The sequence below is a fragment of the Podarcis gaigeae genome (genome assembly GCF_964106915.1).
Source record: "Podarcis gaigeae genome assembly, chromosome: 12".
Taxonomy (NCBI): Eukaryota; Metazoa; Chordata; class Lepidosauria; order Squamata; family Lacertidae; genus Podarcis; species Podarcis gaigeae.
The window spans coordinates 30,492,379-30,519,598 of record NC_139688.1 but is presented as its reverse complement, the minus strand read 5'-3'; the positions used below and the strand labels follow the sequence as shown (position 1 = coordinate 30,519,598).

The 27,220-nt window shown below is 41.1% G+C and overlaps 1 pseudogene across 1 annotated transcript in view; it reads right to left on the bottom strand.

Annotated features, from left to right (window-relative positions):
* Positions 1-540: 540 nt before the first annotated feature.
* Positions 541-27,220, bottom strand: part of LOC310828591 (craniofacial development protein 2 pseudogene) — a 44,519-nt pseudogene continuing 17,839 nt past the window's right edge. The window contains exons 2-3 of the transcript in view: positions 21,830-22,696; positions 541-668 (exon numbers count right to left, since the gene is read on the bottom strand). The product of the transcript in view is annotated as a craniofacial development protein 2 pseudogene (transcript). The remainder of the gene's footprint in view (positions 669-21,829; positions 22,697-27,220) is intronic.

The following is a 27,220-nucleotide window of genomic DNA, read 5'->3' as shown; positions in this document are numbered from 1 at the left end:
ATAGTGTTGTATCCAAAGGTGTTACTCATGTTGATCTGTTTCTCCAATCCTCTGGAGCAGAATTTCGGGGTGCACAGGGGGCTGTAAGGTAGGCTGGGGAAACCAGTAACCTCCTTGTTCTGCTCATGGAAGCTTCTGTTCTGGATCAAAAAGCCTTCTGCCAGGATGACAGACACCACTGGATAGAAGCCATAAATAAAAATTCATTTAAAGCACCTTTATCAGGTATAATAAGTAGTGAACCAAATGCAGGGCTGTCTTAAGCATATGTGGCACCAGGGTGCAAAGATCCGCCCGGTGCCCCCCCCAGCTTGCCCAGTCCCAGGCACACAGGAGGGCAGAGCCCGCCGGCCGCCTCAGCCTCTTGCTGGTTCGGTCGCCCCAAACTCGCGGCGCAGAGCTACCCGCAGCAGAAGAGCCCGCCACAGCACTCCAAGCGACGGGTGGGCTCTTCCCCAGACTCAACTCTCAGCCCTGGACTCTTGGCCTGGCGCCCCTGAGAGCCTGGCATGCGGGTGCCCTCACCCCTAGTGCCTATGGTTAAGACGGCCCTGACCAAACGCTCATGATGTACACAGGTTGTTTGCCATTCTGAATATCTGCAAAAATAGAAGGAGAAACTTGCTGTGAATCTTCTTTCTGTGCCACTGAAATCCCCTTTCTTGGATCTGAAACAATTTTAGGCAACAAAGATTGTCACCCATATGACCGCAGTCACTACTCTCAGTACCTTCCATTCATTCACTACAGCAGCCAATATCATGGCTGTAATGCAAAAATGTTCCATAAATGTGCCAAATGAGGGGCAATTTTTGAATCCTTTCGTTATAAGCTGCTAATGTTTCCACTTGCTCCATTGTGTCTCCCTCCAAAACATTAACCTCAATAGCTGGCAGCGACCTCACCACCCCTCCTCGGCTGTTCTGCTTGATGCTGTCAGGTCCACAGTCTTCAGTGTCTGGAAACTTCTCTTCTGCTTTTAATGTAGCCTTCTGTGTCTTTGTGATAGAGAGAAAAGGGTAGCAAAAGCACTGAGGCACTTGTACAGCAGAGAGCACTTGGGCATTTTAATAAGGAGAAAGGGAACAGCTGTAGAAAGGGCAAATAAAGATGATTTCATATTCTTATTATTTTGGTTGCTAGCATAGTAGGCAAATGAGACTAGCCACAGCTATGGAAACAGCAATTATGGGGGTGCTCTAAAAAGCCCCAATTATTTATTGAAAGTTCAGGTAAGAGTGCTACTTATTTTCCCTCATGCTCAGAAGAATGGCTGGATCTTGTAAGCTATACACACACATGCATACATGAAAGAAAATAAAGGATGTTTGGCCTAAGGGAGGAGAAGACAAAGTATAACTGAATTGTCAGATTTTCTTTAGAGAACTGATCTAGTGAAGACTTGCCATTTGGAGTGTCTACTCGTCTGTGGGTGTTGAATCAGTGACATTTAACACTGGATCTTGCACACAAAAGCGTGAACACTCAGATTGATCATGATAGGAATGCTTGATGAATTTGATCTTTGTCAATTCCAACATCAGTTGATCCTGATATGCACCTCCTTGACTAATGTACAGATTGTATATTAGTTATCTACTTGCTTTGCACAAGCAAGTATTATGGCTTTAAGTGCATCCATTGTGAGCCACCTTGAGGAGCCATGTGGTGGGATTCTAGTATATCTTCTGTAAATAAATACATGAAAAAAGTCTGTAGAAATTGAATAATACATGCAAATACGTTTGCACAGAAGTGTTGGCTAACCAGCCTACTTTCCTTTCCTTGACCATATAGGCTAGGACTGGCTCTAGACACAGTTAACTTACAGTGCAATGGTATACATTTCTACTCAGAAGTAAGCCTCCTTGTGATTAATGGGATGGTCTAGGCTTTGGCTTAGATGTGACATTGGGGGAAATGGGGCTCCTGTGCCTTTAACAGCTGTATGGCAGGCAGAAATTCAATAAGTTAAGCCTTTTCTAATATGGAAATAATTATGGAAAAAGCTTCACCATCAGTGTACTGTCTTATTCTGTGTCATGCTATGCACCCCATGGCAGCCATTTTGTGATAGCACTCTATCAAAATTCAAAAGAGGTTCACTGGTCCAGAATTGTTGGCAAACCCTGCCTTAACTGCTTTGTTTACTTTTGCCACCAATTTTACTCTTAGTTTGGTGCACTGCCACGTTGAGACACTGCAATGTGTATTTTTGGAATAATGCTTCACTTTGCCTTCTTCACATTGTGACTTGCTAATTAGCCCTTAAGTGGCTGGTAAGTGGATTTTCATACAAAAGCATTCTGCAAAACGCTTACTTTGTAATTAATGTGTGTATGTTGTGAAATGCATACTTTTTCTGTTTGAATACACAGTTTTGAGGGTATAAATTGTATCCCTCAACCTCTTTCTTCTCCGTTCCAGAAATGGGCCTGGGGACCCTGAGATATAGGGGGAAACTTATCCATCACAATTAATGAATAGTCTGGAAAGTGTATTTTTTTTAGTGAGCTGTTGGCTTAAAACGGCATTCTACTTTAAGTTGGCATTTAAAATGTCATTTCAGACACCTTGTGTGTAATTTTCAATACATTCCCCTTTTTTGGAATTCTTTATTTACCAGAGCCCCGTCAACCTCAGTGGGTACAGCAGGGTGGAAAATCTCACCAATGTCAAGTTGTTCTTATCTCCCACAATCCTTAGAGAGCACATTTCCCACCCTTACACATTCCAGTGTTCGTGTATATTAAATTTTGCCAGGGTACCTCTCCCACTGAGCCAGAGGCGGAGGCGGAACAGTTCTTCAGCTTTCCATCTTCTATCTGAGATTTCCAGTCGCTGAATTAAATTACATAGAGTGATCCATAATATATGTTCAGTCACTACAATGGCTCTCTTAGGGCTCTGCTTACTAATGGCATGCGCTCATTTGTAAAGATTTTCACGCCGCTTGTTTGAAAGGCCCTCAGCAATCCACCACTTTTGAGCAAATTACAGGCCAGCAATATTGCTTGCCAAAGGGGTTACTCGGCATGGAACAGGTTATTTAGCCCTATTGGGTTGACTTGGCTAGGTTACCTCACAAAAGGGCGGGGGAGGGGGAGCAATGATGGGCGAACAATGGCAATGCGGTGAGCAAAAGCATAAATTAGCAATTTACGCTCCCACAGGAAGACAAAGCCGTAGCATATGTACACTGTGTCCAGAAAGAGCAAGCTTTTTAATGTTATTTTGCCAAGGAGCAGAGGATAAACAACAACAAAATCCAGTTTCTGAAGAAAATGGTTTTGGGAGTGTACATTTTGGTAGAATTCACATCCAAACGAATGCCGTCTTTCAGATATTTTGCAACCTATGGCGCCTCAAATTCCCTTTGCATCAGGACTGGGGAACTTGTGGCTTCCAGATCCTGTTGGACTCCAAGGCCACATTCACACCACACACTTAAAGTGCTAAGATTTCCCTGAATAATTTGGGGAGCTTTAGTTTGTTAAGGAAGCTGAGAATTCCTGGGTGGCGTTGTTACCTGCACAGAGCCACAATTCCCAGAGTTCCATGTAAAGAGCAACTGATTGTTTATGGCCAGGATTGTTTATGGCCATAGTCGACCAACATCTGGAGGGCCACAGGTTCCCCTGCCCTGCTTTACAGTACAGTGGTACCTCAGGTTACATACGTTTCAGGTTACATACGCTTCAGGTTACAGACTCCACTAACCCAGAAATAGTACCTCGGGTTAAGAACTTTGCTTCAGGATGAGAACAGAAATCGTGTGGCAGTGGCGTGGCAGAGGGAGGCCCCAGTAGCTAAAGTGGTGCTTCAGGTTAAGAACGGACATCTGGAACGAATTAAGTACTTAACCCGAGGTACCACTGTATTTCGAAATGCTAGAAAGTTGTGAGGGAGAGTTGCCCAGATCTCCTCCTTGGAGCCTAACTTGCCCCAAGATGCACAGCATGGACCACATGTATCTTCTTTACTGATTCACAGGATCAGACAATAAGAAAGGTCCATTTGGCAGTAGTCCAGTTTTACCTCAGAGAAGGTACAGGCAGAGATGCAAAGAAACTCATTTTGAAATGTTTACAGGGGTTGCAGAAAGCACAAAAGCTGCAAGAAGACCTTTGCATTCTGTCCACTTTATTTGCACGAGAGCCTCAGCAAGCTCTCCCACCTAAAAACATCACCAGTTTAGCTAATTTTGTGTCCGGTTTGCCTTCCAAAATAGAAAATGTGTAGTTTTAGGGGATTGGGTACTGAAATTATTCAGGGGGGTGAGGACCTTATGATGGCTGCTGCATGAACAAACTTTGGTGGATGGCACATGCCAGTGTAGGGTGCACAGCCTATACTGGCACCACGGCTCTAACCAGCTGTCTCAGGTGCAGCAGAGGGTGCTGTCATGCCTTAGCAGTACCCAGGTAAGACTGAACTGCCAGTCTGGGCATCTTCTGCATTCCAAATGGGGAAGGGACACCGGACCATATAAAACCAGTCCTTAAAGACCTACATTGGCTCCCAGTATGTTTCCGAGCAGAATTCAAAGTGTTGGTGCTGACCTTTAAAGCCCTAAACAGCCTCGGCCCAGGATACCTGAAGGAGCATCTCCACCCCCATTGTTCAGCCCGTACACTGAGGTCCAGTTCCGAGGGCCTTCTGGCAGTTCCCTCGCTGTGAGAAGCCAAGTTACAGGGAACCAGGCAGAGGGCTTCTCGGTAGTGGCGCCCACCCTGTGGAACACCCTCCCATCAGATGTCAAGGAAATAAACAACTATCAAACTTTTAGAAGACATCTGAAGGCAGCCGTGTTTAGGGAAATTTTTAATGTTTGATGCTTTATCGTGTTTTTAATATCCTGTTGGAAGCTGCCCAGAGTGGCTGGGGAGGCCTGGACAGATGGGTGGGGTATAAGTAATTATTATTATTATTATTATTATTATTATTATTATTATTATTATTATTGCCTCAGGCAGAAAAATGTCTTGGACTAGTCCTGCTAAACCATAAATGGCAATGGCCTGGAACACGAGGCTACCTATTCCCATATGAACCTGTCCAATTAATATATCCATCTGATGTTCACACTTTTGAATGTAAGGTAGGTGTCAACTAGGGTTTGGAGCTTTTTGCCTGTGACATCTCACGTGTGGAGGACCTTACTCCTGTTTATTTGATGGATTTTCAGAAGTCAGCTGAAGCTGTTAGTGTTTCCCCAGGGATTTAATTGCACTTCATGTTTGATTTAGCAGCTGTTTTAAAGAGGATTTTCTGATGCCTTATCCATTTTCAGCTTTACAAAAAAAGAAGTAGTTTGATTTTAGTTTTATCGTTTATGATTTTTGTGTTTTGTGTATTTTGGTTGGATGAAAATACATGTTATGTTAAAAATAAATACAGTGGTACCTCGGGATAAGTACTTAATTCGTTCTGGAGGTCCATTCTTAACCTGAAACTGTTCTTAACCTGAAGCACCACTTTAGCTAATGGGGCTCCTGCCGCCACCACACCTCCGGAGCACGATTTCTGTTCTCATCCTGAAGCAAAGTTCTTAACCCAAGGTACTATTTCTGGGTTAGCAGAGTCTGTAACCTGAAGCATATGTAACCTGAAACGTATGTAACCCGAGGTACCACTGTAAACAGCCCACCAGCCCTTTGAATGAGTAACAGTAGTCATAAGTGAGCTCCCTTTTGCAAGTATCATTTTCATTTTGATCATTCAGCAACCCATCACAGAATATAAAAAGGTAAAGGTACCCCTGCCCGTACGGGCCAGTCGTGTCCTACTCTAGGGTTGCGTGCTCATCTCGCTCTAGAGGCCGTGAGCCAGCGGCGTCCGAAGACACTTCCGGGTCACGTGGCCAGCGTGACAAAGGTGCAGCTGGCAAGCCAGCACCAGCGCAGCACACGGAAACACCGTTTACCTTCCCGCTATAAAGTGGTCCCTATTTATCTACTTGCACTTAAGAGTGCTTTCGAACTGCTAGGTGGGCAGGAGCTGGGACCGAACAATGGAAGCTCACCCCGCCGCGGGGATTCGAACTGCCGACCATACGATTGGCAAGTCCTAGGCACTGAGGTTTTACCCACAGCGCCACCCACGTCCCATAGCTTATTGTAAGGTTGCTTGCTGGTTCCAAGTCATTTTTTCCTCTCTTTTCCTTCTGAGCTCTCTGAGACAACATTAAATGTTCAAGCTGGATTCTTATAAAGACTCAGACCAAAAGCGTACATATGGTCTTTCATTGTCCATTAGCTGGGAGCAGAAGAGCCCAGGAGTGCTCAATTAGCTCTTTCATGTAGACAGTTCATCCTCTGCTTCAGGCCAAACAGAAGTGTCATTAACTAAGCTCCAAATGCAATTCAGTTCAGAGTTCAGTTCAGCTGTCCTGTCAGGAGGATTGCTGTGTTAACAGATGGCAGGTACACAGGGAATGAGATTATGCTGCGGGGGAAATGTAACCCTATTCATGAGGGCACAGGTTCAGTTCAGAAACACTTCTGGCCGTGAACAAGATTTTTGTGGAGCCACCAGATTTCCCCTCTACTGGAAAACTTCATTAAACAGTTGATTTCCAGATGATATAATTCCTTATGCTGGAAAAAAAGCTGTACAACGCATTTTAATGTTCATGCTTAAATATATTTAACTTAACTAGGTAATAGGATAGCTCCGTCACTAAAAGTATGAGGCTCTCATTCTCAACTTCATGGGTTTGAGCCCCATGTTGATGAAAAGATTCCTGAATTGTAAGAGGTTGAACTAGATGACACTTATGGACCCTCTCAACTCATCTGTTCTGTTCTATGAATGTGAACAATAATAAATGTCTTTGAAGAAGGTGGTGATTATGGAAATTTATTTTCTGATATTTATTTCCTCCTTTTTTCTGTCATGGAACTCCATTCCATCCAGACAGTGACTTGACCCAGAACTGGGTCTTCAGAGGGAAAGGGAATTACTTGGACTCAGCTACACAGCTGCAAATAAAACGTTTTAAATGTGTTGCAAGGTGCAATATATAAACGTGACACTTGATGGTGACAGTGAGCTATGCCAAATTCAATGCATTTTTCAAAACACATATCTATCTATCACCTATCTATATCTATCTATCTAAAAGAATTTTCACAGCATTTTTTAATGTTTGTAGTTTCCACCTTTGAGTTCATTTAATGATTGTGCATGCTTTTCTCATAAGCAATGTACATCTCAGAAGCACAGCCATCACATTACAAAGGTAAAGATATGCTTATGGAACTAAGAGTCATGTATGTCCTTTGGTAGAAGAAAACAAGTACATTTTTATTATTATTATTATAATATTTTATTAAAGTTTCACAAAAATTAACAACAATAAAGTTAACTCACATCACAAAAACCAACAAACACATACATCAAAAATACATACAAAAAGACAGAATAACAAAATTAAAAAAACATAGAAAAAGAAAATTCAAGATTAAAAAGAAAAACTTTGATTCAAATTAATAGCCTTCCAGATCTTATTTTCCTTGCTTCCACCCACCTTCCTTTCCATATTCCACTTTAAAATTAGTTCAGCAATTATCATATTATTCAAATTCATCCTTTATCCTTCCCTTTACACTCTTATTTATCTTAATCACTAGAACCCCTTCATTTCATTTACAGTGCCTTTAGCATTCATAAATTTTACAATGTTTTTGTAGATAAACTTTAAACTTCTTCCAGTCCTCTTCCACCTGCTCTTCTCCTTGATCTCGAATTCTGCCGGTCATTTCTGCCAGTTCCATGTAGTCTATAACTTGCATCTGCCATTCTTCCAGGGTGGGTAAGTCTTGTGTCTTCCAGTGCTTTGCAATGAGTATTCTTGCTGCTGCTGTGGCATACATAAAAAAGGTTCTGTCCTTCCTTGGCACCAATTGGCCGACCATGCCCAGGAGAAAGGCCTCTGGTTTCTTTAGGAAAGTATACTTAAATACTTTTTTCAGTTCATTATATATCATTTCCCAGAAAGCCTTGATCCTTGGGCAGGCCCACCAAAGGTGAAAGAATGTTCCTTCCGTTTCTTTACATTTCCAACATTTATTATCGGGCAAATGATAATTTTTTGCTAGCTTGACTGGGGTCATGTACCACCTATAAATCATTTTCATAATATTTTCTTTTAAGGCATTACATGCCGTAAATTTCATACCGGTGGTCCACAACCATTCCCAGTCAGCAAACATGTTATGACCAATATCTTGTGCCCATTTTATCATAGCAGATTTAACCGTTTCATCCTCAGTATTCCATTTCAACAGCAGATTATACATTCTCGACAAAATCTTAGCACTGGGTTCTAACAATTCTGTTTCCAACTTCGATTTTTCCACCTGGAAGCCAATTTTCCTGTCCGAGTTACTTGGAAGTAATGTAGCCAATTCTGCACCTTATCTTTAAGTTTCTCATAACTCTGCAATTTCATTTTGTCCCCGTCCTGTTCTAAAATTTCCCAATATTTTGGCCATTTCGATCTCATGTTAAGTTTTTTCAAAGCCTTAGCTTCCATTGGTGAAAGCCACCTTGGGGTTTTATTCTCCAAGAAATCTTTGTATCTTTGTATCTAACCCAGATATTAAACAATGCTTTTCTGACAATATGGTTTTTAAACGCCTTATGAACTTTATCCTTACCGTACCACAAGTATGCATGCCAACCAAAAACATTATCGTGTCCTTCCAAATCAAGAATGTCTGTATTCTCAAGAAGTAGCCATTCCTTCAGCCAGCAAAAGGCTGCCGCCTCATAATATAGTTTAAAGTCCGGCAGGGCAAACCCCCCTCGTTCCTTTGCATCAGTAAGAATTTTGTATTTAATTCTGGGATTTTTGCCCTGCCAGACAAATCTATAAATTTCTTTTTGCCACTTCTTGAAACAGTCCATCTTGTCAATTATTTGTAAGGTTTGAAACAAAAACGACAATTTTGGCAATACATTCATTTTAATAACTGCGATTCTACCCAGTAAGGAAAGCTTTAGATTTGTCCACATTTCAAGATCTTTTTTCACTTCCGACCAACACTTTTCATAATTATCTTTAAATAAGTTAGCATTCTTCGAAGTCATATTCACCCCTAGGTATTTTACTTTTTTCATCACTGTTAAACCTGTTTCTTCCTGAAACCTTTCCTTCTCTATTGGTGTCAAATTCTTTTCCAAAACCGTTGTTTTTGATTTATTAAGTTTGAACCCTGCCACCTGACCAAATTCTTGTATTATTTCCAAAGCTCTTCTAGTACTAGGGATTGGCTCCTGTAATGTCAAAACTAAGTCATCTGCATAAGCTTTCAGTTTGTAATGTTTAGCTCCGACCTGTATACCCTGAATCTGTTGGTCCCTTCTAATCATGTTCAGCAGGACCTCCAGGACTGAAATGAAAAGCAGAGGGGAAATTGGGCAGCCTTGTCGTGTCCCTTTCTCTATCTTAACTTCTTCTGTAACCGCATTGTTCACTATCAATTTTGCCTTTTGTTCTGAATAAATCGCCCCTATACTGTTTCAAACCTTTCTCCCACCCCCATCCCTTGCAAGTTTTTCTTCATAAAACTCCAAGAAATGTTGTCAAAGGCTTTCTCTGCATCAATGAATATCAGTACTGCTTTTGTGTTAATGTTAACTTGTAATTTTTCCAAAATGTCAATTAAGTTCCTTGTGTTATTTGACATATGTCTGCCTGGGAGAAAGCCTGCTTGGTCTTTATGTATGATTCCTGCTAGGACTTTTTTTAATCTTTTAGCTAAAATGTCAGCAAAAAATTTATAATCCACATTAAGTAGGGATATGGGGCGGTAATTCTTGAGTTGTGTCTTTTCTGATTCATTTTTCGGTATAAGCGTGATATAAGCATCTTTCCATGACACTCTTTTCCCCTCCATAATTTCATTGCAGACCTCCATTAAAGGTTGAATTAAGTAATCCTTCATTACTTTATAGTATTTGGAGGAAAGCCCGTCCGGGCCTGGAGACTTGCCAAGTTGCGAGTTCTTAATGGCACCTTCAACCTCCTGTTCAGAAATTCTATCATTCAATATTAATTTATTCTCTTGAGATATATTTTGTAATCCATTTGTTTTTAAGAATTTCTCAATCTTAGTCTCATTCTGTGGTCCTTGTGCATACAATTGTTTAAAGTATCTCTGGAAACAGTCTTTAATCTCCTGTGGGTTTTGTATATTCCTTCCATTTACTTCAAGGTTAGTCACTGTGTTTAGATTTTGTCTTTTCTTCAGTTGCCAGGCTAGCAGCTTTCCGCACTTATTGGCCGATTCAAAGGTTTTTTGCCTCATTTGTTTAATCTTCCATTCTATGTCCTGATTGACAAATTTCAGGTATTGTGCCTGATATAACTTAATTTCTTGCAGGATCTCCTGTGACTTTGGTTTAATCCTTAGTCTCTTTTCTCCTCTAATTTTCTCTAAAATCTTTCCTTTTCTTTCCTCTTGAAGTCTCCTCTTTATAGCATTTTGTTGAATCAAAAAACCTCTCATAACGGCTTTGCTTGCGTCCCAGATTACTCTTTTTTCCACAGTTGTCTTTAAATTTATTTCAAAATAGTCTTTCATAATTTTTTGAGCCTTCTTAATAGTTTCAGGATCTCTAAACAAGGTGTCATTCATTTTCCATCTAAAGGAACCAATCGGTGTTAGTTTCATGTCCATTCTCACGGGGTTATGGTCGGAGCAGATTTTTGGGCAGATTTCCACCCTCCGTATCTTGGGTGCCATCCCTCTTGTAATCCAAATTTGGTCAATTCTTGTCCAGGTCATGTTAGCTTCAGAGAAGAAAGTCCCCTCCCTTCCTAGGGGGTTTTTAGTTCTCCAAATGTCAATCAAGTCCATATTGTCTGTAAAACAAGTACAATTTTAAAGTAGTCGGTGAAAAGAAAAAGTTTGAGAAGCCTAGTTTTAAAGCAAACTTTTCTTTCTCATCTTGGACAATCTAGAATAACAGGAAATGGTTGTCACCTTGGAAAGAAATATCTACCAGTTATTTCTTATTTTTGTTTTGTTAAAAGCAAGACTAGCAGCTGTATAGCAGTAGGAACAGAAGGGAAACAGAATTAAAAATAGCTGGTTTTATTAAGGCACTTCCATTACAGGTGAAAGCACGTCAGGATAAAATTGCTATCTTATCAACTACACATTGCATTTAAGTTCTCTCCTCCAGAGATATGATGAAATGGATGTCAACTGCCACTGCAAACAGCTGTAAAACCAAAAATGGATTTTGGAGAGAAAAAAATCCCAAGAAAATGAAGTTGACATTGTACACAGTATTTTTAAAAAAACGCTTCTAGGCAGAAAATCAAGTTTATTAAACAACATAACTGTTTTGTGTGCTATGAGTCTATTATGAAAACTCAGTGGGCTAGATCCAAACTACGTTATTTATTAATGCATTTATTTAAAACATTTCTGTTCTGCCTTTTCTAGTTAAGAAGCTGACGGTAGATAATAACATCTCAGAAACATATAAAACCAACATTAACTGAGGTATCAGAACACCAAAAACATACAAGGCCACCATTAAAAGAAGGGAACATCTTCCAACAATGAAATCAGTTCAGTGCAGTAATTCACAACACAATTTAGAACTTGCATCTATTCCTGACCCCAAAGCCACCCTAAACTGGAAAGTTTTAGTCATCTTTGAGAAAGCAATTAAGAAGGGGGGGGAGGAGGAGGAGCCTCCTTCCGGACAGTGAAAAATTGCACTCGCCCCATTGAAATCTATGGGACACGTTAATCATGAGTTATGACTTACGAACAATTGATTTCAATTGGAAATAAGCACTGAAAAAAAGCCCTTCATGTGCACCCAGTTTTAATTGGCAGAGCAAGGAAATTGGGGGTGCACACTTTTACCTCCTCCCCACTCCATTGCACTTTGTCCCATTCTGTAACAAGGCTCTCTAAAAATTGAGGGCATTCTGCAGTCAAACACTGCATCGGTTTTCTCCATGAGCTGATTTCCTAAGCGCACTCCGATAGTGCTTATCAGATGTGGTCTCCCATGCTGGATCATAGTCATGTCAGCCCACAACGGACTAGCCATTAAAATGCTGGCATGCCTTTAGAAACAGCTCTGGTGTTCATTTTGCCATGGCACACTGGATCTGGACTGAATTCTTTATGATACGGTGTGCATAATTGCCATGTCATAGCTGCCGTATACTTGTATGCCAACAATAGTGCTCTAGTGACTTTCAGGATGAAAATATTTTATTTTTATAAAATATTTTGCTATTCTGTGCCATCCTGAAGGGTTTGTGAACATTGCAAATGCTCATTTATTGCAATTATCGGGGGGGGGGGAATGAGATTTAAACTATACCATATTATATAAAGGCACCAGATTTCAAAATCTTTTTCTTAATAAAACAAAGCTGCCACAACTTGTGAATTAATGCAATGTTTTCCAGAAAATAGGATACATAGAAAGAGTCTGGGAAAGTCATCTGATTTGCTCCACACGCAGTTGCTGCAGTCTAAATGCATAATTATCCCTGTTTCTGTTACACTTTTATTCAAATCACATTTTCCTAAGGAGTTTTGCCTTTTGTAGTTGTAATTAAATCAAACTGTTTTTTGTGGAAAGGATTTAAACATTTTAGAGAACAGCGCCTATGCTTTCCTTCATTCTTTCTCAGCTAAAACCCTCTCAGTTTTTTGGTTTCATGGGAGCAGTGAGGGGAATGGTTCAAAAAGCCATTTCTGCAAGGGTCCAGAAAGTAATGTGGTTGATTTGATTCATTAGCACAATAAAGAAAGAGAATTCAACATCCATTTGTCCACTGTTCACTGAGTACAGCAAGACTCACATTTTCTTTGGGGGTTTCTGGGCTCCACTTAAGCACTGGACTAAATTCTTAAATATGAAGTGCTCAGTCCTTTACTGCTCTTATCCTGTCCTGGGCTTACATTCACAACCAGGCTCATTCTGTTTCTGCTTTTAATATGTTGTGATCCCAATGCAATTGGCCTTACCATTCCTAATCATAACCTGTCTTTTTGCATTTAACTTGCTAAATATTTCACGGTGCTTGCTTGCCATTCCTTGGAGCAGTTGATTGATACACTCCAAACGCAACCAGGAGCAAAGGAATGACTGCACAATAAAATAAAATACTGTAAATCCCAATTTGGGGCATCAGGACTCTCAAGTTTGTGATTGGCATTAATTGACTTGCATATAGTTATTGTGTTTGCCTTACGTGAAGTATGAGTTTTATCAAATGAAGTATTCCTCAAATCAGACCCATTAAAATTAATGTACCTAAATTAGTCGTGTACATTAGTTCTTTTTTCCCTCCGGAATCATTTTTTAAATTAAACTTTAAATTCTTTACATATAAATTCCAGATTCCAAATCTGTACATTTCTCTTTAAACTTTGACTTCCCACCTTTCCATCCATCTTGTTGTCAGTCCCATCCTATTTACATACTGCATTCTAATAAGCATTTCACCTAAGACATATTCTTCTATTTCATATGTTACCAATTTTATACCGCTGCCCATGTTTAAAGTCCTGCTCACGATTTCATCTGATTATGATATTTTCCCAGATATTTCAAAAAGGGCTTCCATGAATAGTCCATCATGTTGGTTTCTTCTTTTTGATGTTAGCTTTGCCAACTCTGCATAATCCATTATCTTTAAAATCCTTTCTTCTGTTGCTGGTGTTTCCAGTTCTGCATTTACAAGATTCTGGCTGGTGTTGTTGCATACATAAATAAGTTAGTCATATTTTTTTGAGGTTCTGATCTTATTATTCAATGGGTCTGCTCTGTTCAGGGCTAGTGTTGACTACTGCCAGATATGTAAACACACACACACACACACACACACACACACACACAACACACACACACACTTCTCATCTGTCTTGTGATATTTCACATGTACACTGATGAACCTCAGCATCCATGAAGTTCCTTGCATGCCTATCTTAAATAATAACACTTATTTATGTGCACTTAACTACATTAATCTAAAGGTCCTTGTGCAAAAAATTTCATTGTTTGTTTCAAGCTTTTTAATTGAATGCTAATGGAATGTTATACATTTTCAAATTTCTTATTGGGCTCAAGCCCTCAGAATGGGATAAGCAATGAAATCTAATTTTCTATATGGATAACCCAAAGGCAAACCAAGTACTGTATGCTAATCAGTTTGAATTAAAATAAGAGTGGAAACACCAAAGTCGCAATGCACTTACATAATATGAAGTGTTGATGTTAGACGGAGATCTTTACTTTGATGCTCACTTGTTATTATGCTAATGCTTTTATTTTGGGCATGAAGAAACAATTTAAGGGAAGGTATCCTGTTTATGGTGCCCAAGGGATCATGTTATTTCAATTGATTCCCTTTTTCTTGCCAACTCCCCCATGCAAGAGACTGAGGTTCAATCTATTTTCATCCTTTACAAAAATAGCCACAGTGCTGGATGCACTTTAACATTTCGCATCATCACCAAGAAATGCAGAGCCCTGACATACAAGATAAATGAACAACAAGCCCAAAAGCTTTGCAGAAGGGTCAAATCCATTTGACTCATGGCCGATTGTTGAGACTGGCGGGTTGCACAATCTTTTCTTTATGTTTTCAAAGCTTTCAAATCGAAAGAACCTCTTGTATGTTTCGATGATTTTAAAATAAGCAAATATGTGTCTGTGTATGTGCATGTGTGCGACTGTACACATTGGGGGGCATTCTTATGAATTGATGGCAGGGTAAAGTGAAACAACCATTCTTTACACACAATTTGGTGATTTCCTTTGTGATTTTTGATTGATTTTGCTATGATCAACGGAAGCTGTAAGTGACCAGTTTGACCTCTGATTTGTCCTTCAATTGTTTTGCCATTTCTAAGTGATTTAGTTCCTGCTCAGCCAGCATTTTCTTTGGACTAAGATACACTTTATGGAGCAGATGTGTACTAGAGCTGAGCTGAAATTTCTCAGAAATATTTACCATAAAATTCTGAGGCTTTTCTTTTCCTTGCTATTCCCTGTCCCAGAAAAAGGCAATTATGTGGAATTTTATTCCGGTGTTCTTTACTTACTGCTTACTAGATGGATGAATGAATGAATGAATATTTATTTGCATCAGCCATCGGCCATAGCAATAAAACAACAATACGATATACAAAGAATAGAAATAAAAAGTCAATTATATAAAATACATTTTAGGGTTTTGAATCAATAGTCAAATAGTGGATCTTATTCTGATTGCCCCAGCTAAAAACTTTGCAACCTTTGCTGTAACCTGCTCATTTTGCTCTGCCAAGAGAAAGGACACTGTGGCAGTGGTTGGGCGACCCAGAATGGACAATAAAAGAGGGGTGATAATCTCATTCCTCAAGTCTTTATAAAGTGTGTAAGCCAGAATGGCTTACTAGTTGCATTGTGAGACATTTGGGACACAATTTTCTGGAAAAGTGGAATATAAATACACAGATGAGGATGACAAAATTGTAGCCCATTGAAGATCCTTAGGTGTGCATTAAATAAAGGTATTGCTCATTTAAAACCCAAAGATCACCATGTCCCATTTGAGGAGCATGGATGCCAGTAGTGGTTGGTGTCCACTGAGACTGGTGAGGCAGAAACCTGGGAGATCCAGAAACAACTAAGTTCTGCCCTATCCTGTTCCCTGCTACATTCTAGAAGGACAACACTGAAGAGGAAGTTGACAGGCCAAGCCATCCCACAGACTGAGATTTAAGTAAGAAGGCAGGCAGATGAGGGCTGACTGAAAACAGACTAAGGGTTCCTCCAGATGACCTGCTCAGCATTCATCTTGATTTGTTTACACCAAACTTATGCGATACTTAGACTATATCTGGCCTATATTGAACATTTGTTCTGGTTTGTTTACAGGCCATTATATGACAACAAGCATTCATCCTTAATTGTTTGTGGGATGACTTTACACATCATCCCATTAATCATTCATTCATTCCACACATTTCAATGCATTTCTCAATCACTTTCCAAACAACAATAAAATACCGTATTTTTCCGTGTATAAGACTAAGTTTCCCCCCTAAAAAATAATGTCAAAAATTAGGGGGTGTCTTATACATGGATACATCTCCCCCCCCCCCATTTTCTTAAATCTGAGTCCCCCAAAATAGGGGGTGTCTTATGTGATGGCTTGTGAATGCTCTCTGCAAGAAATGCCTTTGCTCACTCAGAGATACATATATACATCCTTTATTTTACATATGTACAAGCAGCACACATAATAAAACATCTGAATCCTCTGGGTCAGATTCTCGGAGTGACTTACGTCCGCCCCTTTTCCAACAGAAAAGATGAGGCATTCTCATGTGATGTCTCTGCCCCCTCCTCTTTAACATTCTCCTTTCCTGAGCAGATGGAACCGGCACTGCTTCGCTGTCCATGCCAGAGCTTCCTGTGCGGTGTTGAGGCTCTGCTCCAACATCTGAGAGCCTTCCCTCCTCCTGCGTTTCCCTCCTTTCCTCCAATGGCACTTCCTGCCCCCCTTCCTCTACTTGTCTCTCCTCCCCCCTGCGTTCTCCGTCAATACCATGACATCTTATACATGGGGGCCTTATAAACAAACAAAAAAATACGGTATGTTTCTCTCCCTCCCCCCAAAGTGGTTTTATTGCTCTAGGGCAACACACTTTAATCCACTTTAACCGTGCAATCCTAAAGTTCTATTGTGCACTTGAATCCCTCCTGCAAAAAGACAATCTGGATACAATCTGAACTTGGCGGGACAGGGCCTCATTCTGCCTAATAGACCAGCCTCCACTGGTGGGTGGGAATGGAACATGTAGACATTGCAAAACCAAGCATTGATGTCACAGCTGCTAAAATCATACAAATGTAAATTAAGCATTTCCATGCAAGCTATTCATGGCAAAGAGCTACACCCCCTATCTATATGGGGAAAGAATCACAAGTTTTGTATGAGATGAACAACAGCTATAAAATATTAAAGCTTACTTAGTCCTGTTTTGGGGCAGCTCAGAAACAATATTGCCATTCATTTCTATTGGAACAAAATCTAGTTCTTAACTTTAATTTGAATACTGGTTCCAATACAGCATTACAACATTTAGCTCATATTCCTTTTCTTTTGTGGAATGTATTATGATTCTAACTTTATTATGAGCTTCCAGTGAAAATGAGATATGTTTAGGCAATATAAATAAAGCTTATTGTTGTTGTCACTTACCTCCTTTTGGGTTACTGTAGGAGTGTGTATATTTTATGCTGGCTTCTCCTGGATTTTGGTTTCCCTTTGCAACCACAAATAATTATTACTGGGTGTACTGCTATTGCTTCTGACGTTTCCCTTCACTCTTGTCTTCCCTGCATAACTATGGTAATTATAACATTTCATTCATGGGACTGGTTTCTCATTGTAACTGGAATGCTTTTTTCTTTCTCTACAATTCTGTGTTATGGAAAAGGAAGAACAAGAGTTGGGGCTCACTCACAACTAGCAGCAGTGGAGCATGACAGAGTCATGGAGCCACTGCCTCATTTGCTACTTGTGTCAGACAAGGTTGAATTGTGTTGATATTTGCCAGACTAGCTTCAGATAGGTGCAGCGCAGAGGCTCAGAAAGGGTCCATTTCTGGTAATGGGACCAGTTTAGGATCCTACGGATCCTTGGCCAACCCAGCTCTACCCTCTCCCCACTCACAATACACCTCAATTCAGGGGCTTCTACTGGCTGCCACCAGTCAGGATACTGCCCCACCATGCTTTTAGCAGATGCAGAACCATTTGCAATGGAGAAGCCCCTCTCCACTCACCCCAGCACTGCCGAGCCAAGGACAGAAAGGTGGAAGGATGCCTTCACTATATCCAACCCCCCTCCAGCATGGTGGATCGGGTGTGTGTGTATTATTTTGTTGGCCATCCAATGTTCTCTAAAGCAAGGAATTTGGAGGGGGGGAATAACCTGTGTACCCACCTCTGTGTCTCTCTTTGCTTATCTCTTTATTTACATTTGTAGCCTTCTTTTATTCCATCGTGGAACCCGTGGTGCAGTTTCCAGATAGGCACTCACTCAGGCACTGGCCAACCCCATACCTGTTTAGCTGCGGCAAGGTTGTGATCATGTGTATTTTAGACTGTACATCTTTACTATTTCACACACACACACACATTCATTTTCATCCCTGCACAACAAAGCTGCACACGTGTCAAAATCCCATTACATGTTAGTTAAGTCAAGTTATCCCAAAATATTATAGTTCTGTGTTCCGCAAGTTCCATGGTGTCATGACCCACAACTCAGGGATTATACACTGTGCAATGGAAGACTAAGAGGAAAACAAGATTCTGGCTCCATCCTTGGGGGATGACCTGCCAGGACCTTCTTCAGAACTCCCCAGGCCAAAGGACACAGCCCTGCTACCCTCCTCTGATTCAGAGGAGGAGTCTTCCACAGTAACCCAACTCCTTACGCCCCACAGGGATCAAGTACTATAAATAAGGTAGGGGTCCTTTAACAGCCATTTGGCAACTCTGATGAGATGTTGCTTCCTATAGTACAAATTCAGTCATAATTTATAGAGCTTCAGTTGGATATGGTGCTCCCAGAGGCCACAGTTTGGATAGATGGCCCAGCAGGACCCTGGGAGCTCTCCAAGGTCCTGCATACAATGGATCTCTGTTATAGATGCTTGCCTTGATTTCCTGACTCAGGTTATTGACTTGGGCTCTTTTCATGACATTATTGCTCTTCCCCTGTGAGCTTTGAGCTCTTGTAGAACAGGACCTGTCACTTCTCACAGTGAACACCATTCTTGCTATTATGTTATACCATTCATCAGTTTATGTTACACGTATCAGTCAATAAATCTTCTGTTATCACTGGAAATCTATATTTAGATTAACATTTAGGTCAGATACAAAATGATCCTGGCTGTTTCCAATCCTCAAACATTTCTGATCTGTGGAAGATGAGATGGAAGAGCAGCCTTCCATAAAAAGAGAGGTTGACCGAGCTGAATGAGGGGCTGCAGTTGGTAACCTTCAGTGTTAGCCGGTGTGGAAAGCACTAAAGGGATCACTATTGAAACACAACATCCATCTCATGCTATCACATTCCATCTGCCTTAGGTTTTTCTTTGTTGTTGTTGTTTTGAAATATCTTAAAGATGACTTTGCATCATTCCCAGTTGTCAGTGGGATTTCACTCTCAGATCAGACAACTTGCTGGTCCATGCATTTCATCATCTGATCATCATAAAGGCGATCTTAAATCTGAGCGTCCCGTGCTCCATGACCAAGATTCAACTTTAAAGTTTTCCAAGGCCACTCCCTTCTCACATCCCTTCAAAGCTGGCAATAAGAGGTAGGTTGAATAAGCAGCCATACATCCTCCAGGTGGCTTGCCATGCTCAGCATGATATCCTAAGTCAGGCATCCCCAAACTCAGCCCTCCAGATGTTTTGGGACCACAACTCCCATCATCCCTAGCTAACAGGACCAGTGGTCAGGGATGATGGGAATTGTAGTCCCAAAACATCTGGAGGGCTGAGTTTGGGTGATGCCTGTCCTAAATCATCTTATTATGTGCCTGCACTACATGTTAATTCTGGCTAAAGATGCAATTAAATGCAATCAGCCAAAGATTCATTAATAAATCAATCAATCAATCCCTAAAGACCCATTCTGCCCCTCAAAGGGCAACTAGCTAATCCCTTATTGTTGCATAGGGTGGGTTGCACATGCTATAAAAGTGTGTTCTAGTCTGCTCCTAGGCCCAATGTGCCCTGCATCACAACACAAACATTTTAGCTCATGTGTCCCGGAGAAGGGACAAATTTGTCCCTGGCAAAAGGACACAGGAGTAACATTGTTTTGTAGTAGCTAAAGCTGCAAACTGTTTATAACAACCCAAGCAGAATGGGGCATGTTTGCCCTACAGCTATCAGGTCCATCATTGTTCAGTGGCTTACATGAGGTTACAACACGGTACCATTTTATGCAGCCTTACTAACTTCTCATTTTGTCACAAGACTGGGGTCATCATTTTGCTATGTCTCGTGCTTTGTTGTTGTTGTTGTTTAGTCGTTTAGTCGTGTCCGACTCTTCGTGACCCCATGGACCAGAGAACGCCAGGCACCTCTGTCCTCCACTGCCTCCCGCAGTTTGGTCAAACTCATGCTGGTAACCTCAAAAACACTATCCAACCATCTCGTCCTCTGTCGTCCCCTTCTCCTTGTGCCCTCCATCTTTCCCAACATCAGGGTCTTTTCCAGGGAGTCTTCTCTTCTCATGAGGTGGCCAAAATACTGGAGCCTCAGCTTCACAATCTGTCCTTCCAGTGAGCACTCCGGGTTGATTTCCTTCAGTATGGAGAGGTTTGATCTTCTTGCAGTCCATGGGACTCTCAAGAGTCTCCTCCAGCACCATAATTCAAAAGCATCAATTCTTCGGCGATCAGCCTTCTTTATGGTCCAGCTCTCACTTCCATACATCACCACTGGGAAAACCATAGCTTTAACTATACGAACCTTTGTTGGCAAGGTGATGTCTCTACTTCTCAAGATGCTGTCTAGGCTTGTCATTGCCCTTCTCCCAAGAAGCAGGCGTCTTTTAATTTCGTGGCTGCTGTCACCATCTGCAGTGATCGTTGAGCCCAAGAAAGTAAAATCTCTCACTACCTCCATTTCTTCCCCTTCTATTTGCCAGGAGGTGATGGGACCAGTGGCCATGATCTTCGTTTTTTTGATGTTGAGCTTCAGACCATATTTTGCGCTCTCCTCTTTCACCCTCATTAAAAGGTTCTTTAATTCCTCCTCACTTTCTGCCATCAAGGTTGTGTCATCTGCATATCTGAGGTTGTTGATATTTCTTCCAGCAATCTTAATTCCGGCTAGGGATTCATCCAGCCCAGCCTTTCGCATGATGAATTCTGCATATAAGTTAAATAAGCAGGGAGACAAAATACAGCCTTGTCGTACTCCTTTCCCAATTTTGAACCAATCAGTTGTTCCATATCCAGTTCTAACTGTAGCTTCTTGTCCCACATAGAGATTTCTCAGGAGACAGATGAGGTGATCTGGCACTCCCATTTCTTTAAGAACTTGCCATAGTTTGCCGTGGTCGACACAGTCAAAGGCTTTTGCATAGTCAATGAAGCAGAAGTAGATGTCTTTCTGGAACTCTCTAGCTTTCTCCATAATCCAGCGCATGTTTGCAATTTGGTCTCTGGTTCCTCTGCCTCTTCTAAATCCAGCTTGCACTTCTGGGAGTTCTCGGTCCACATACTGCTTGAGCCTTCCTTGTAGAATTTTAAGCATAACCTTGCTAGCGTGTGAAATGAGTGCAATTGTGCGGTAGTTGGAGCATTCTTTGGCACTGCCCTTCTTTGGGATTGGGATGTAGACTGATCTTCTCCAATCTTCTGGCCACTGCTGAGTTTTCCAAACTTGCTGTAGCACCTTAACAGCATCATCTTTTAAAATTTTAAATAATTCAGCTGGAATACCATCACTTCCACTGGCCTTGTTATTTGCAGTGCTTTCTAAGGCCCATTTGACTTCACTTTCCAGGATGTCTGGCTCAAGGTCAGCCACCACGCTACCTGGGGTATACGAGACATCCATTTCTTTCTGGTATAATTCCTCTGTGTATTCTTGCCACCTCTTCTTGATGTCTTCTGCTTCTGTTAGGTCCTTTCCACTTTTGTCCTTTATTATAGAAATCTTTGTACGAAATGTTCCTTTCATATCTCCAATTTTCTTGAACAGATCTCTGGTTCTTCCCATTCTATTGCTTTCCTCTATTTCTTTGCATTGCTCGTTTAAGAAGGTCTTCTTGTCTCTCCTTGCTATTCTTTGGAAATCTGCATTCAATTTCCTGTATCTTTCACCATCTCCCTCGCATTTTGCTTGCCTTCTCTCCCCCGCTATTTGTAAGGCCTCATTGGACAGCCACTTTGCTTTCTTGCATTTCCTTTTCATTGGGATGGTTTTCGTTGCTGCCTCCTGTATAATGTTACGAGCCTCCATCCATAGTTCTTCAGGCATTCTGTCCACCAAATCTAAATCCTTAAACCTGTTCCTCACTTCCACTGTGTATTCATAAGGGATTTGACTTAGATTGTATCTTACCGGCCCAGTGGTTTTTCCTACTTTCTTCAGTTTAAGCTTGAATTTTGCTATAAGAAGCTGATGATCTGAGCCACAGTCAGCTCCAGGTCTTGTTTTTGCTGACTGTATAGAGCTTCTCCATCTTTGGCTGCAGAGAATATAATCAATCTGATTTCGATGCTGCCCATCTGGTGATGTCCATGTGTAGAGTCGTCTCTTGTGTTGTTGGAAAAGCGTGTTTGTGATGACCAGCTTGTTCTCTTGACAGAACTCTATTAGCCTTTGCCCTGCTTCGTTTTGATCTCCAAGGCCAAACTTGCCAGTTGTTCCTTTTATCTCTTGACTCCCTACTTTAGCATTCCAATCCCCTATAATGAGAAGAACATCCTTCTTTGGTGTCACTTCTATAAGGTCTTGTAAGTCTTCATAGAATTGGTCAATTTCAGTTTCTTCAGCACAAGTAGTTGGTGCATAAACTTGGATTACTGTGATGTTAAAAGGTCTGCCTTGGATTCGTATCGAGATCATTCTATCATTTTTGAGATTGCATCCCAGTACAGCTTTCGCCACTCTTTTGTTGACTATGAGGGCCACTCCATTTCTTTTACGGGTTTCTTGCCCACAGTAGTAGATATGATGGTCATCCGAACTGAATTCACCTATTCCCGTCCATTTTAGTTCACTGATGCCCAGGATGTCAATATTTATTCTTGCCATCTCATTTTTGACCACCTCCAACTTACCCAGGTTCATGGTTCTTACATTCCAGGTTCCTACATTCTTACATTCCAGGTTACATTACATTACATTACATGGTTCTTACATTCCAGGCCCCTTCATGGATCACTGCCTTGCCGTGGCGAAGGGGCTTGAAGAACTCAGAGAAGCTATGTACTATGCCGAGCAGGGCACCCAAGATGAACAGGTCATAGTGGAGAGTTTTGACCAAACGTGATCCACCTGGAGGAGGAACCGGCAAGCCACTCCAGTATCCCTGCCAAGAAAACTCCATGGACAAAGACAACAGGCATATGTCTCGTGCTAATGCTAGCAAAATATGGTAGCGGTTTCATGTCTGATCTTACCAAACATGATGGGAATGGCAATAATGGCACGTAAATTCTTTTCACCTGCCTTCCATTATTTCACAAGTGGCCTGTTTGTGGTCAAAGCTTGAACTGTAATCCATATGCCGCAGCAATGTTCATCAAGAACATCAGCAGAAATCCACTGCTTCATTCTCCTCCTCTGGATCTCTTCAGGAGGTCAGGAACACCAAACACCCCATTATATGAAAGCACCATTCATAAAACTGCCTTCTGTAACAGGGAAAACCTGGATGTTACCATAATGGGTTGTATGCATAGAGAATGATTAAACCTCTAACCATTCATAGAAGAGTTTGGGTGTTATTTGACCTAAGAATAAGGAGAGAGAGAGAGAAAGAGAACCTTTATTTAAAAATGCACAAGCTGCATTTTACCTTACCTTTTTATTGTGTGTGTGTGTGTGTGTGTGTGCCCGTTACAGGCCGCAGTGCAAAGTGGCTGATACCTTCAGTTTGAGATATAGACTGACACTTTCTTCGGCAGCAGTCATGAGTGAGTTATTCCAATCTGTGCCAGCACAGCTGGAAAATTTACCTTCACATGGCTGGAATTCCATTTCAGTCTGTCATGATACACTACACTGAGCCTGTTTCTTCATGAGCTACGGCATTAGCGCAATGTGTTTCTTGAGATTTCTACCGTCGCCAAATACAGTCACTAAAGCTGGCTATTAAAAGGGCGGGTGAGGGAATAGAAAGAAGAAAAAGTTGGGATAGAACGCTCTGAGCCAGCAAATAAATTATTTTGCAATGGAATCTCAGCAACTGTGTCTCTCAGGGATACACAAGAAGACTTCTGTAACCGCAAGGGTTTTACTCTGTTTTTCCTCTTGAGCATTTACAATTCTTTCCCACATAGTTAACATCATTTAAAGCCAGTTCATACCTCACATACTTTATGCATTGAGAGAATATCTGAATAGGGTTAATTTGATGGGTGAAGCAAGAACCTTACCTTCGACATTTGCTGAGGTGCACCTTATCATAACGCTTATGATAAGGATTATTTTAGGTAAAGATTGCCTCCACAATCAAAAGAAAGAGTTGAGTCATGGGTGTGGTTGAATTGTCACAATTTTATACTTTAAGCTGTAGAGGAGCTACAGTGATAAAACCTAAAGCAGCCTGACTACGTACAGACACCTCAGATGTAAGATTGAAAGCAAAATCCAAAGTCTCCTCAAATAAGCACTATGCACCCCCTCAGCTCCAGCCCCCTCATCAGTATTGCTCCTGATGCACATTTCTAATTGCAACTCATCATGAAGGGGCTCCTGTAAAGCCATTCCACTTCCTCTGGTCAACATTCAGAAGGATGAAGGTTTCTGGACCATATTGCTGCCACTGCTAAGAAGACAACATTGTTTGCATTTATGTGCCAATATTTTTTCCCTCCTTCTAGGCGTTTTAAGTACTTTTGTTTCATCCCCCACTATTATTAATGTTTTGCTGTTGTTTTTATCTGATTGTTATAGTCTAAATTTGTGTAAACTGCCCTGGAAATGGTCCTTTCACAGGTATCAGACAACATCCATCCTGTTCTCTCATGCTTTTAGCAACGTCTGAGAATAGCTGCTGGTTTTTATCTGTTAGCTGATGTTTTATTCTTGTGCTTTTATTGCTTTGATATTGTATTTTTATTGTGCTTTGGTGCTTTATTCTGCTTGTCTCCTTGAGACCGTTTCTAGTGAAAGGCAGGGTAGAAACCAATTAATCAAATAGATAACAGAGCTTCAGGCCTCGGTGTCCTTCTTGACCAGGGATGGGGAACCAACTGTCCCCTCCAGATGCTTCTGGATTATATCATCTCTGACCATTGACCATGGTCGCTGTGGTTTATAGGGTCTAGCACCATCTGGAGGGCCACAGGTTCTCAACCTCCTCTTCTAGAGGTTCATGTTTAATGTTGCAATGAATCATTTTTGTTTATTCATCCTTTCTGTTTATTCACAGCAAGCAAATCCACGGGATTGCTCAGGATTGTGTGGATTCAGATTTGGATATGTGTGTTAATAAGCATCCAAATTTGGCAAGCCAAAATTCATGGAGGATTAGTTCTGACAAAGTGAGTGATCTATTAGTCATGATCTGGAAGTAATACAAGGGATTGCCACCAGACAGGGAGACCAACGTTTCCTTTCATCATGTTCCTCTTGGCATGTTTATCATGCTGTTGGCTTTGCCATAGGTCTCTGGCTCTCCTTATGTGGAAAATGAAAAAAAACAAAACTGCTTGCTATTTCTTTCTAAAACACCCAATCCGAGTGTATTTTCTCAAGATCACACCCTGCATATTAATTAAGGTAACTCATTAAATGCATGAAATATTTTTATTCTTTAAATGTCACGTTGTTGCATGACAAGCTGGCTAAATAACAACAACACTATTGTTGCTGCTGTATTGAATTTATGTGGCCACTCAACATTTTCTAGGCAGATTACAAAGCAAACATTCAATAATTATAACAATCAGCACCAGCCATGACTGGAACAAAATGCATTGCACGAGGAAAAGTTGTTTGCAAAAATGAATTATTAAGCAAAATTGCATTCAAAGTGTATATATTCATAGGAATGCATGCTAAAATTATGATGGTTCCACAAGGACTTTTTTTTTCTTTTAGAAAAAAAATGCAAAATGAGCATGAAATGCAGTGAAATAAAAGACTGAGAAAATAAGAAACTGAGAAAAATTAGAATTGAAAATGTGTCCCTCCCAAATAAGGTTAAATGAGCGTCCAAGCAGTCTCTCCCTCTCTCCCTTTCTCATCACCTCTTTCTTCCTCCCTCCCAGCTGTACTGAAGAAGGCCCTAGCATAGAAACATAGAATTGCAAGGGACCCTTAGGATCATCTAGTCCAACCTCCTATGCATCTGTCCCATACAGGGATCAAACCTGCAACCTTGGCATTATCAACACCACTCTCTAACCAGCTGAGCTATCCAGGCAATACTTTGGGTAGGTTGTCCCACATGTTTTCTGTTCAGGAACTTTGAAGTCTCCTAACATCACAACCCTTTGTATGCTTACTAAGAAAAATCCACACAAAATACAATGTAGGTCTCTACCTCTGGCCAACAGAAAATAGTACCTAAGATTGCAGCTTAAAACCAAATTACAGCGTGGTCAGAGCTGGCAGCACAGAACACTTTTGTTCAGCATATGACCGGTTGCACTCTGCAGAATAATTTTAATGAGTCATGCCGGGGGGCAATACATCTGCATCCCCCACCATATAAGGCTGTGCCACAGAGAATCGTTTTCAAAGGAGTCAACTTATAAAGACGTGTTGATGTAATGGCAGATTATTCTAACTTCTGTCGAAATGCTTCCAGTTTATAAATAGGAAAATGTACTTTCATACTGTGGCAAATGCAAGCATATTAAAGTGTTCTCTGAAATTTCACTGGTTAGAAAGCTGAGGCTGGTGACCATTAGAATTACAGCTTCACAGCAAAGTCAATTTTTCACACTCCCCTTCAAGGCTTTTTGAAAGGGAAAAATATTTCAAGGCACAGAAGATTCATCCCATTTTATATCCTACCGCCCAAAATACAAGTCCTGGATCCAAACCTACCACTCTGTGTGGCTGCTAGGGGGAAGGTGCAATGATGGGATTCATCTTCCCCTGGAAGGGAGAACCTGAAAGCATAACTGAGGGGGAACTTTATCCCTCTGGTCCATGCCTAGAGCATCAATGGATGGTCCTATGTGTCCTCAGTCAATGCGGTTGCCAACTTCCTCACCCATCTTCCCCAATTTTAGTGCTTGTTATCTTGCTATGGATTGAAGTTAACTGCCGGTTGCTGGTTCTGGAAAGGAGAGTCCTATTCACAATTGTGATTTGGGCCCTTTTGTGCAGATTCCTTTCCTGAAAACAAATCTGTCGTTCTGTTGTTGGCTTGCACTGTTGTGTGCCTTCTTTTTAAATTTTACTGTTCCTGGAAGAGAAAGCATTGAGATGGATCGCCATTTAGGATAAGT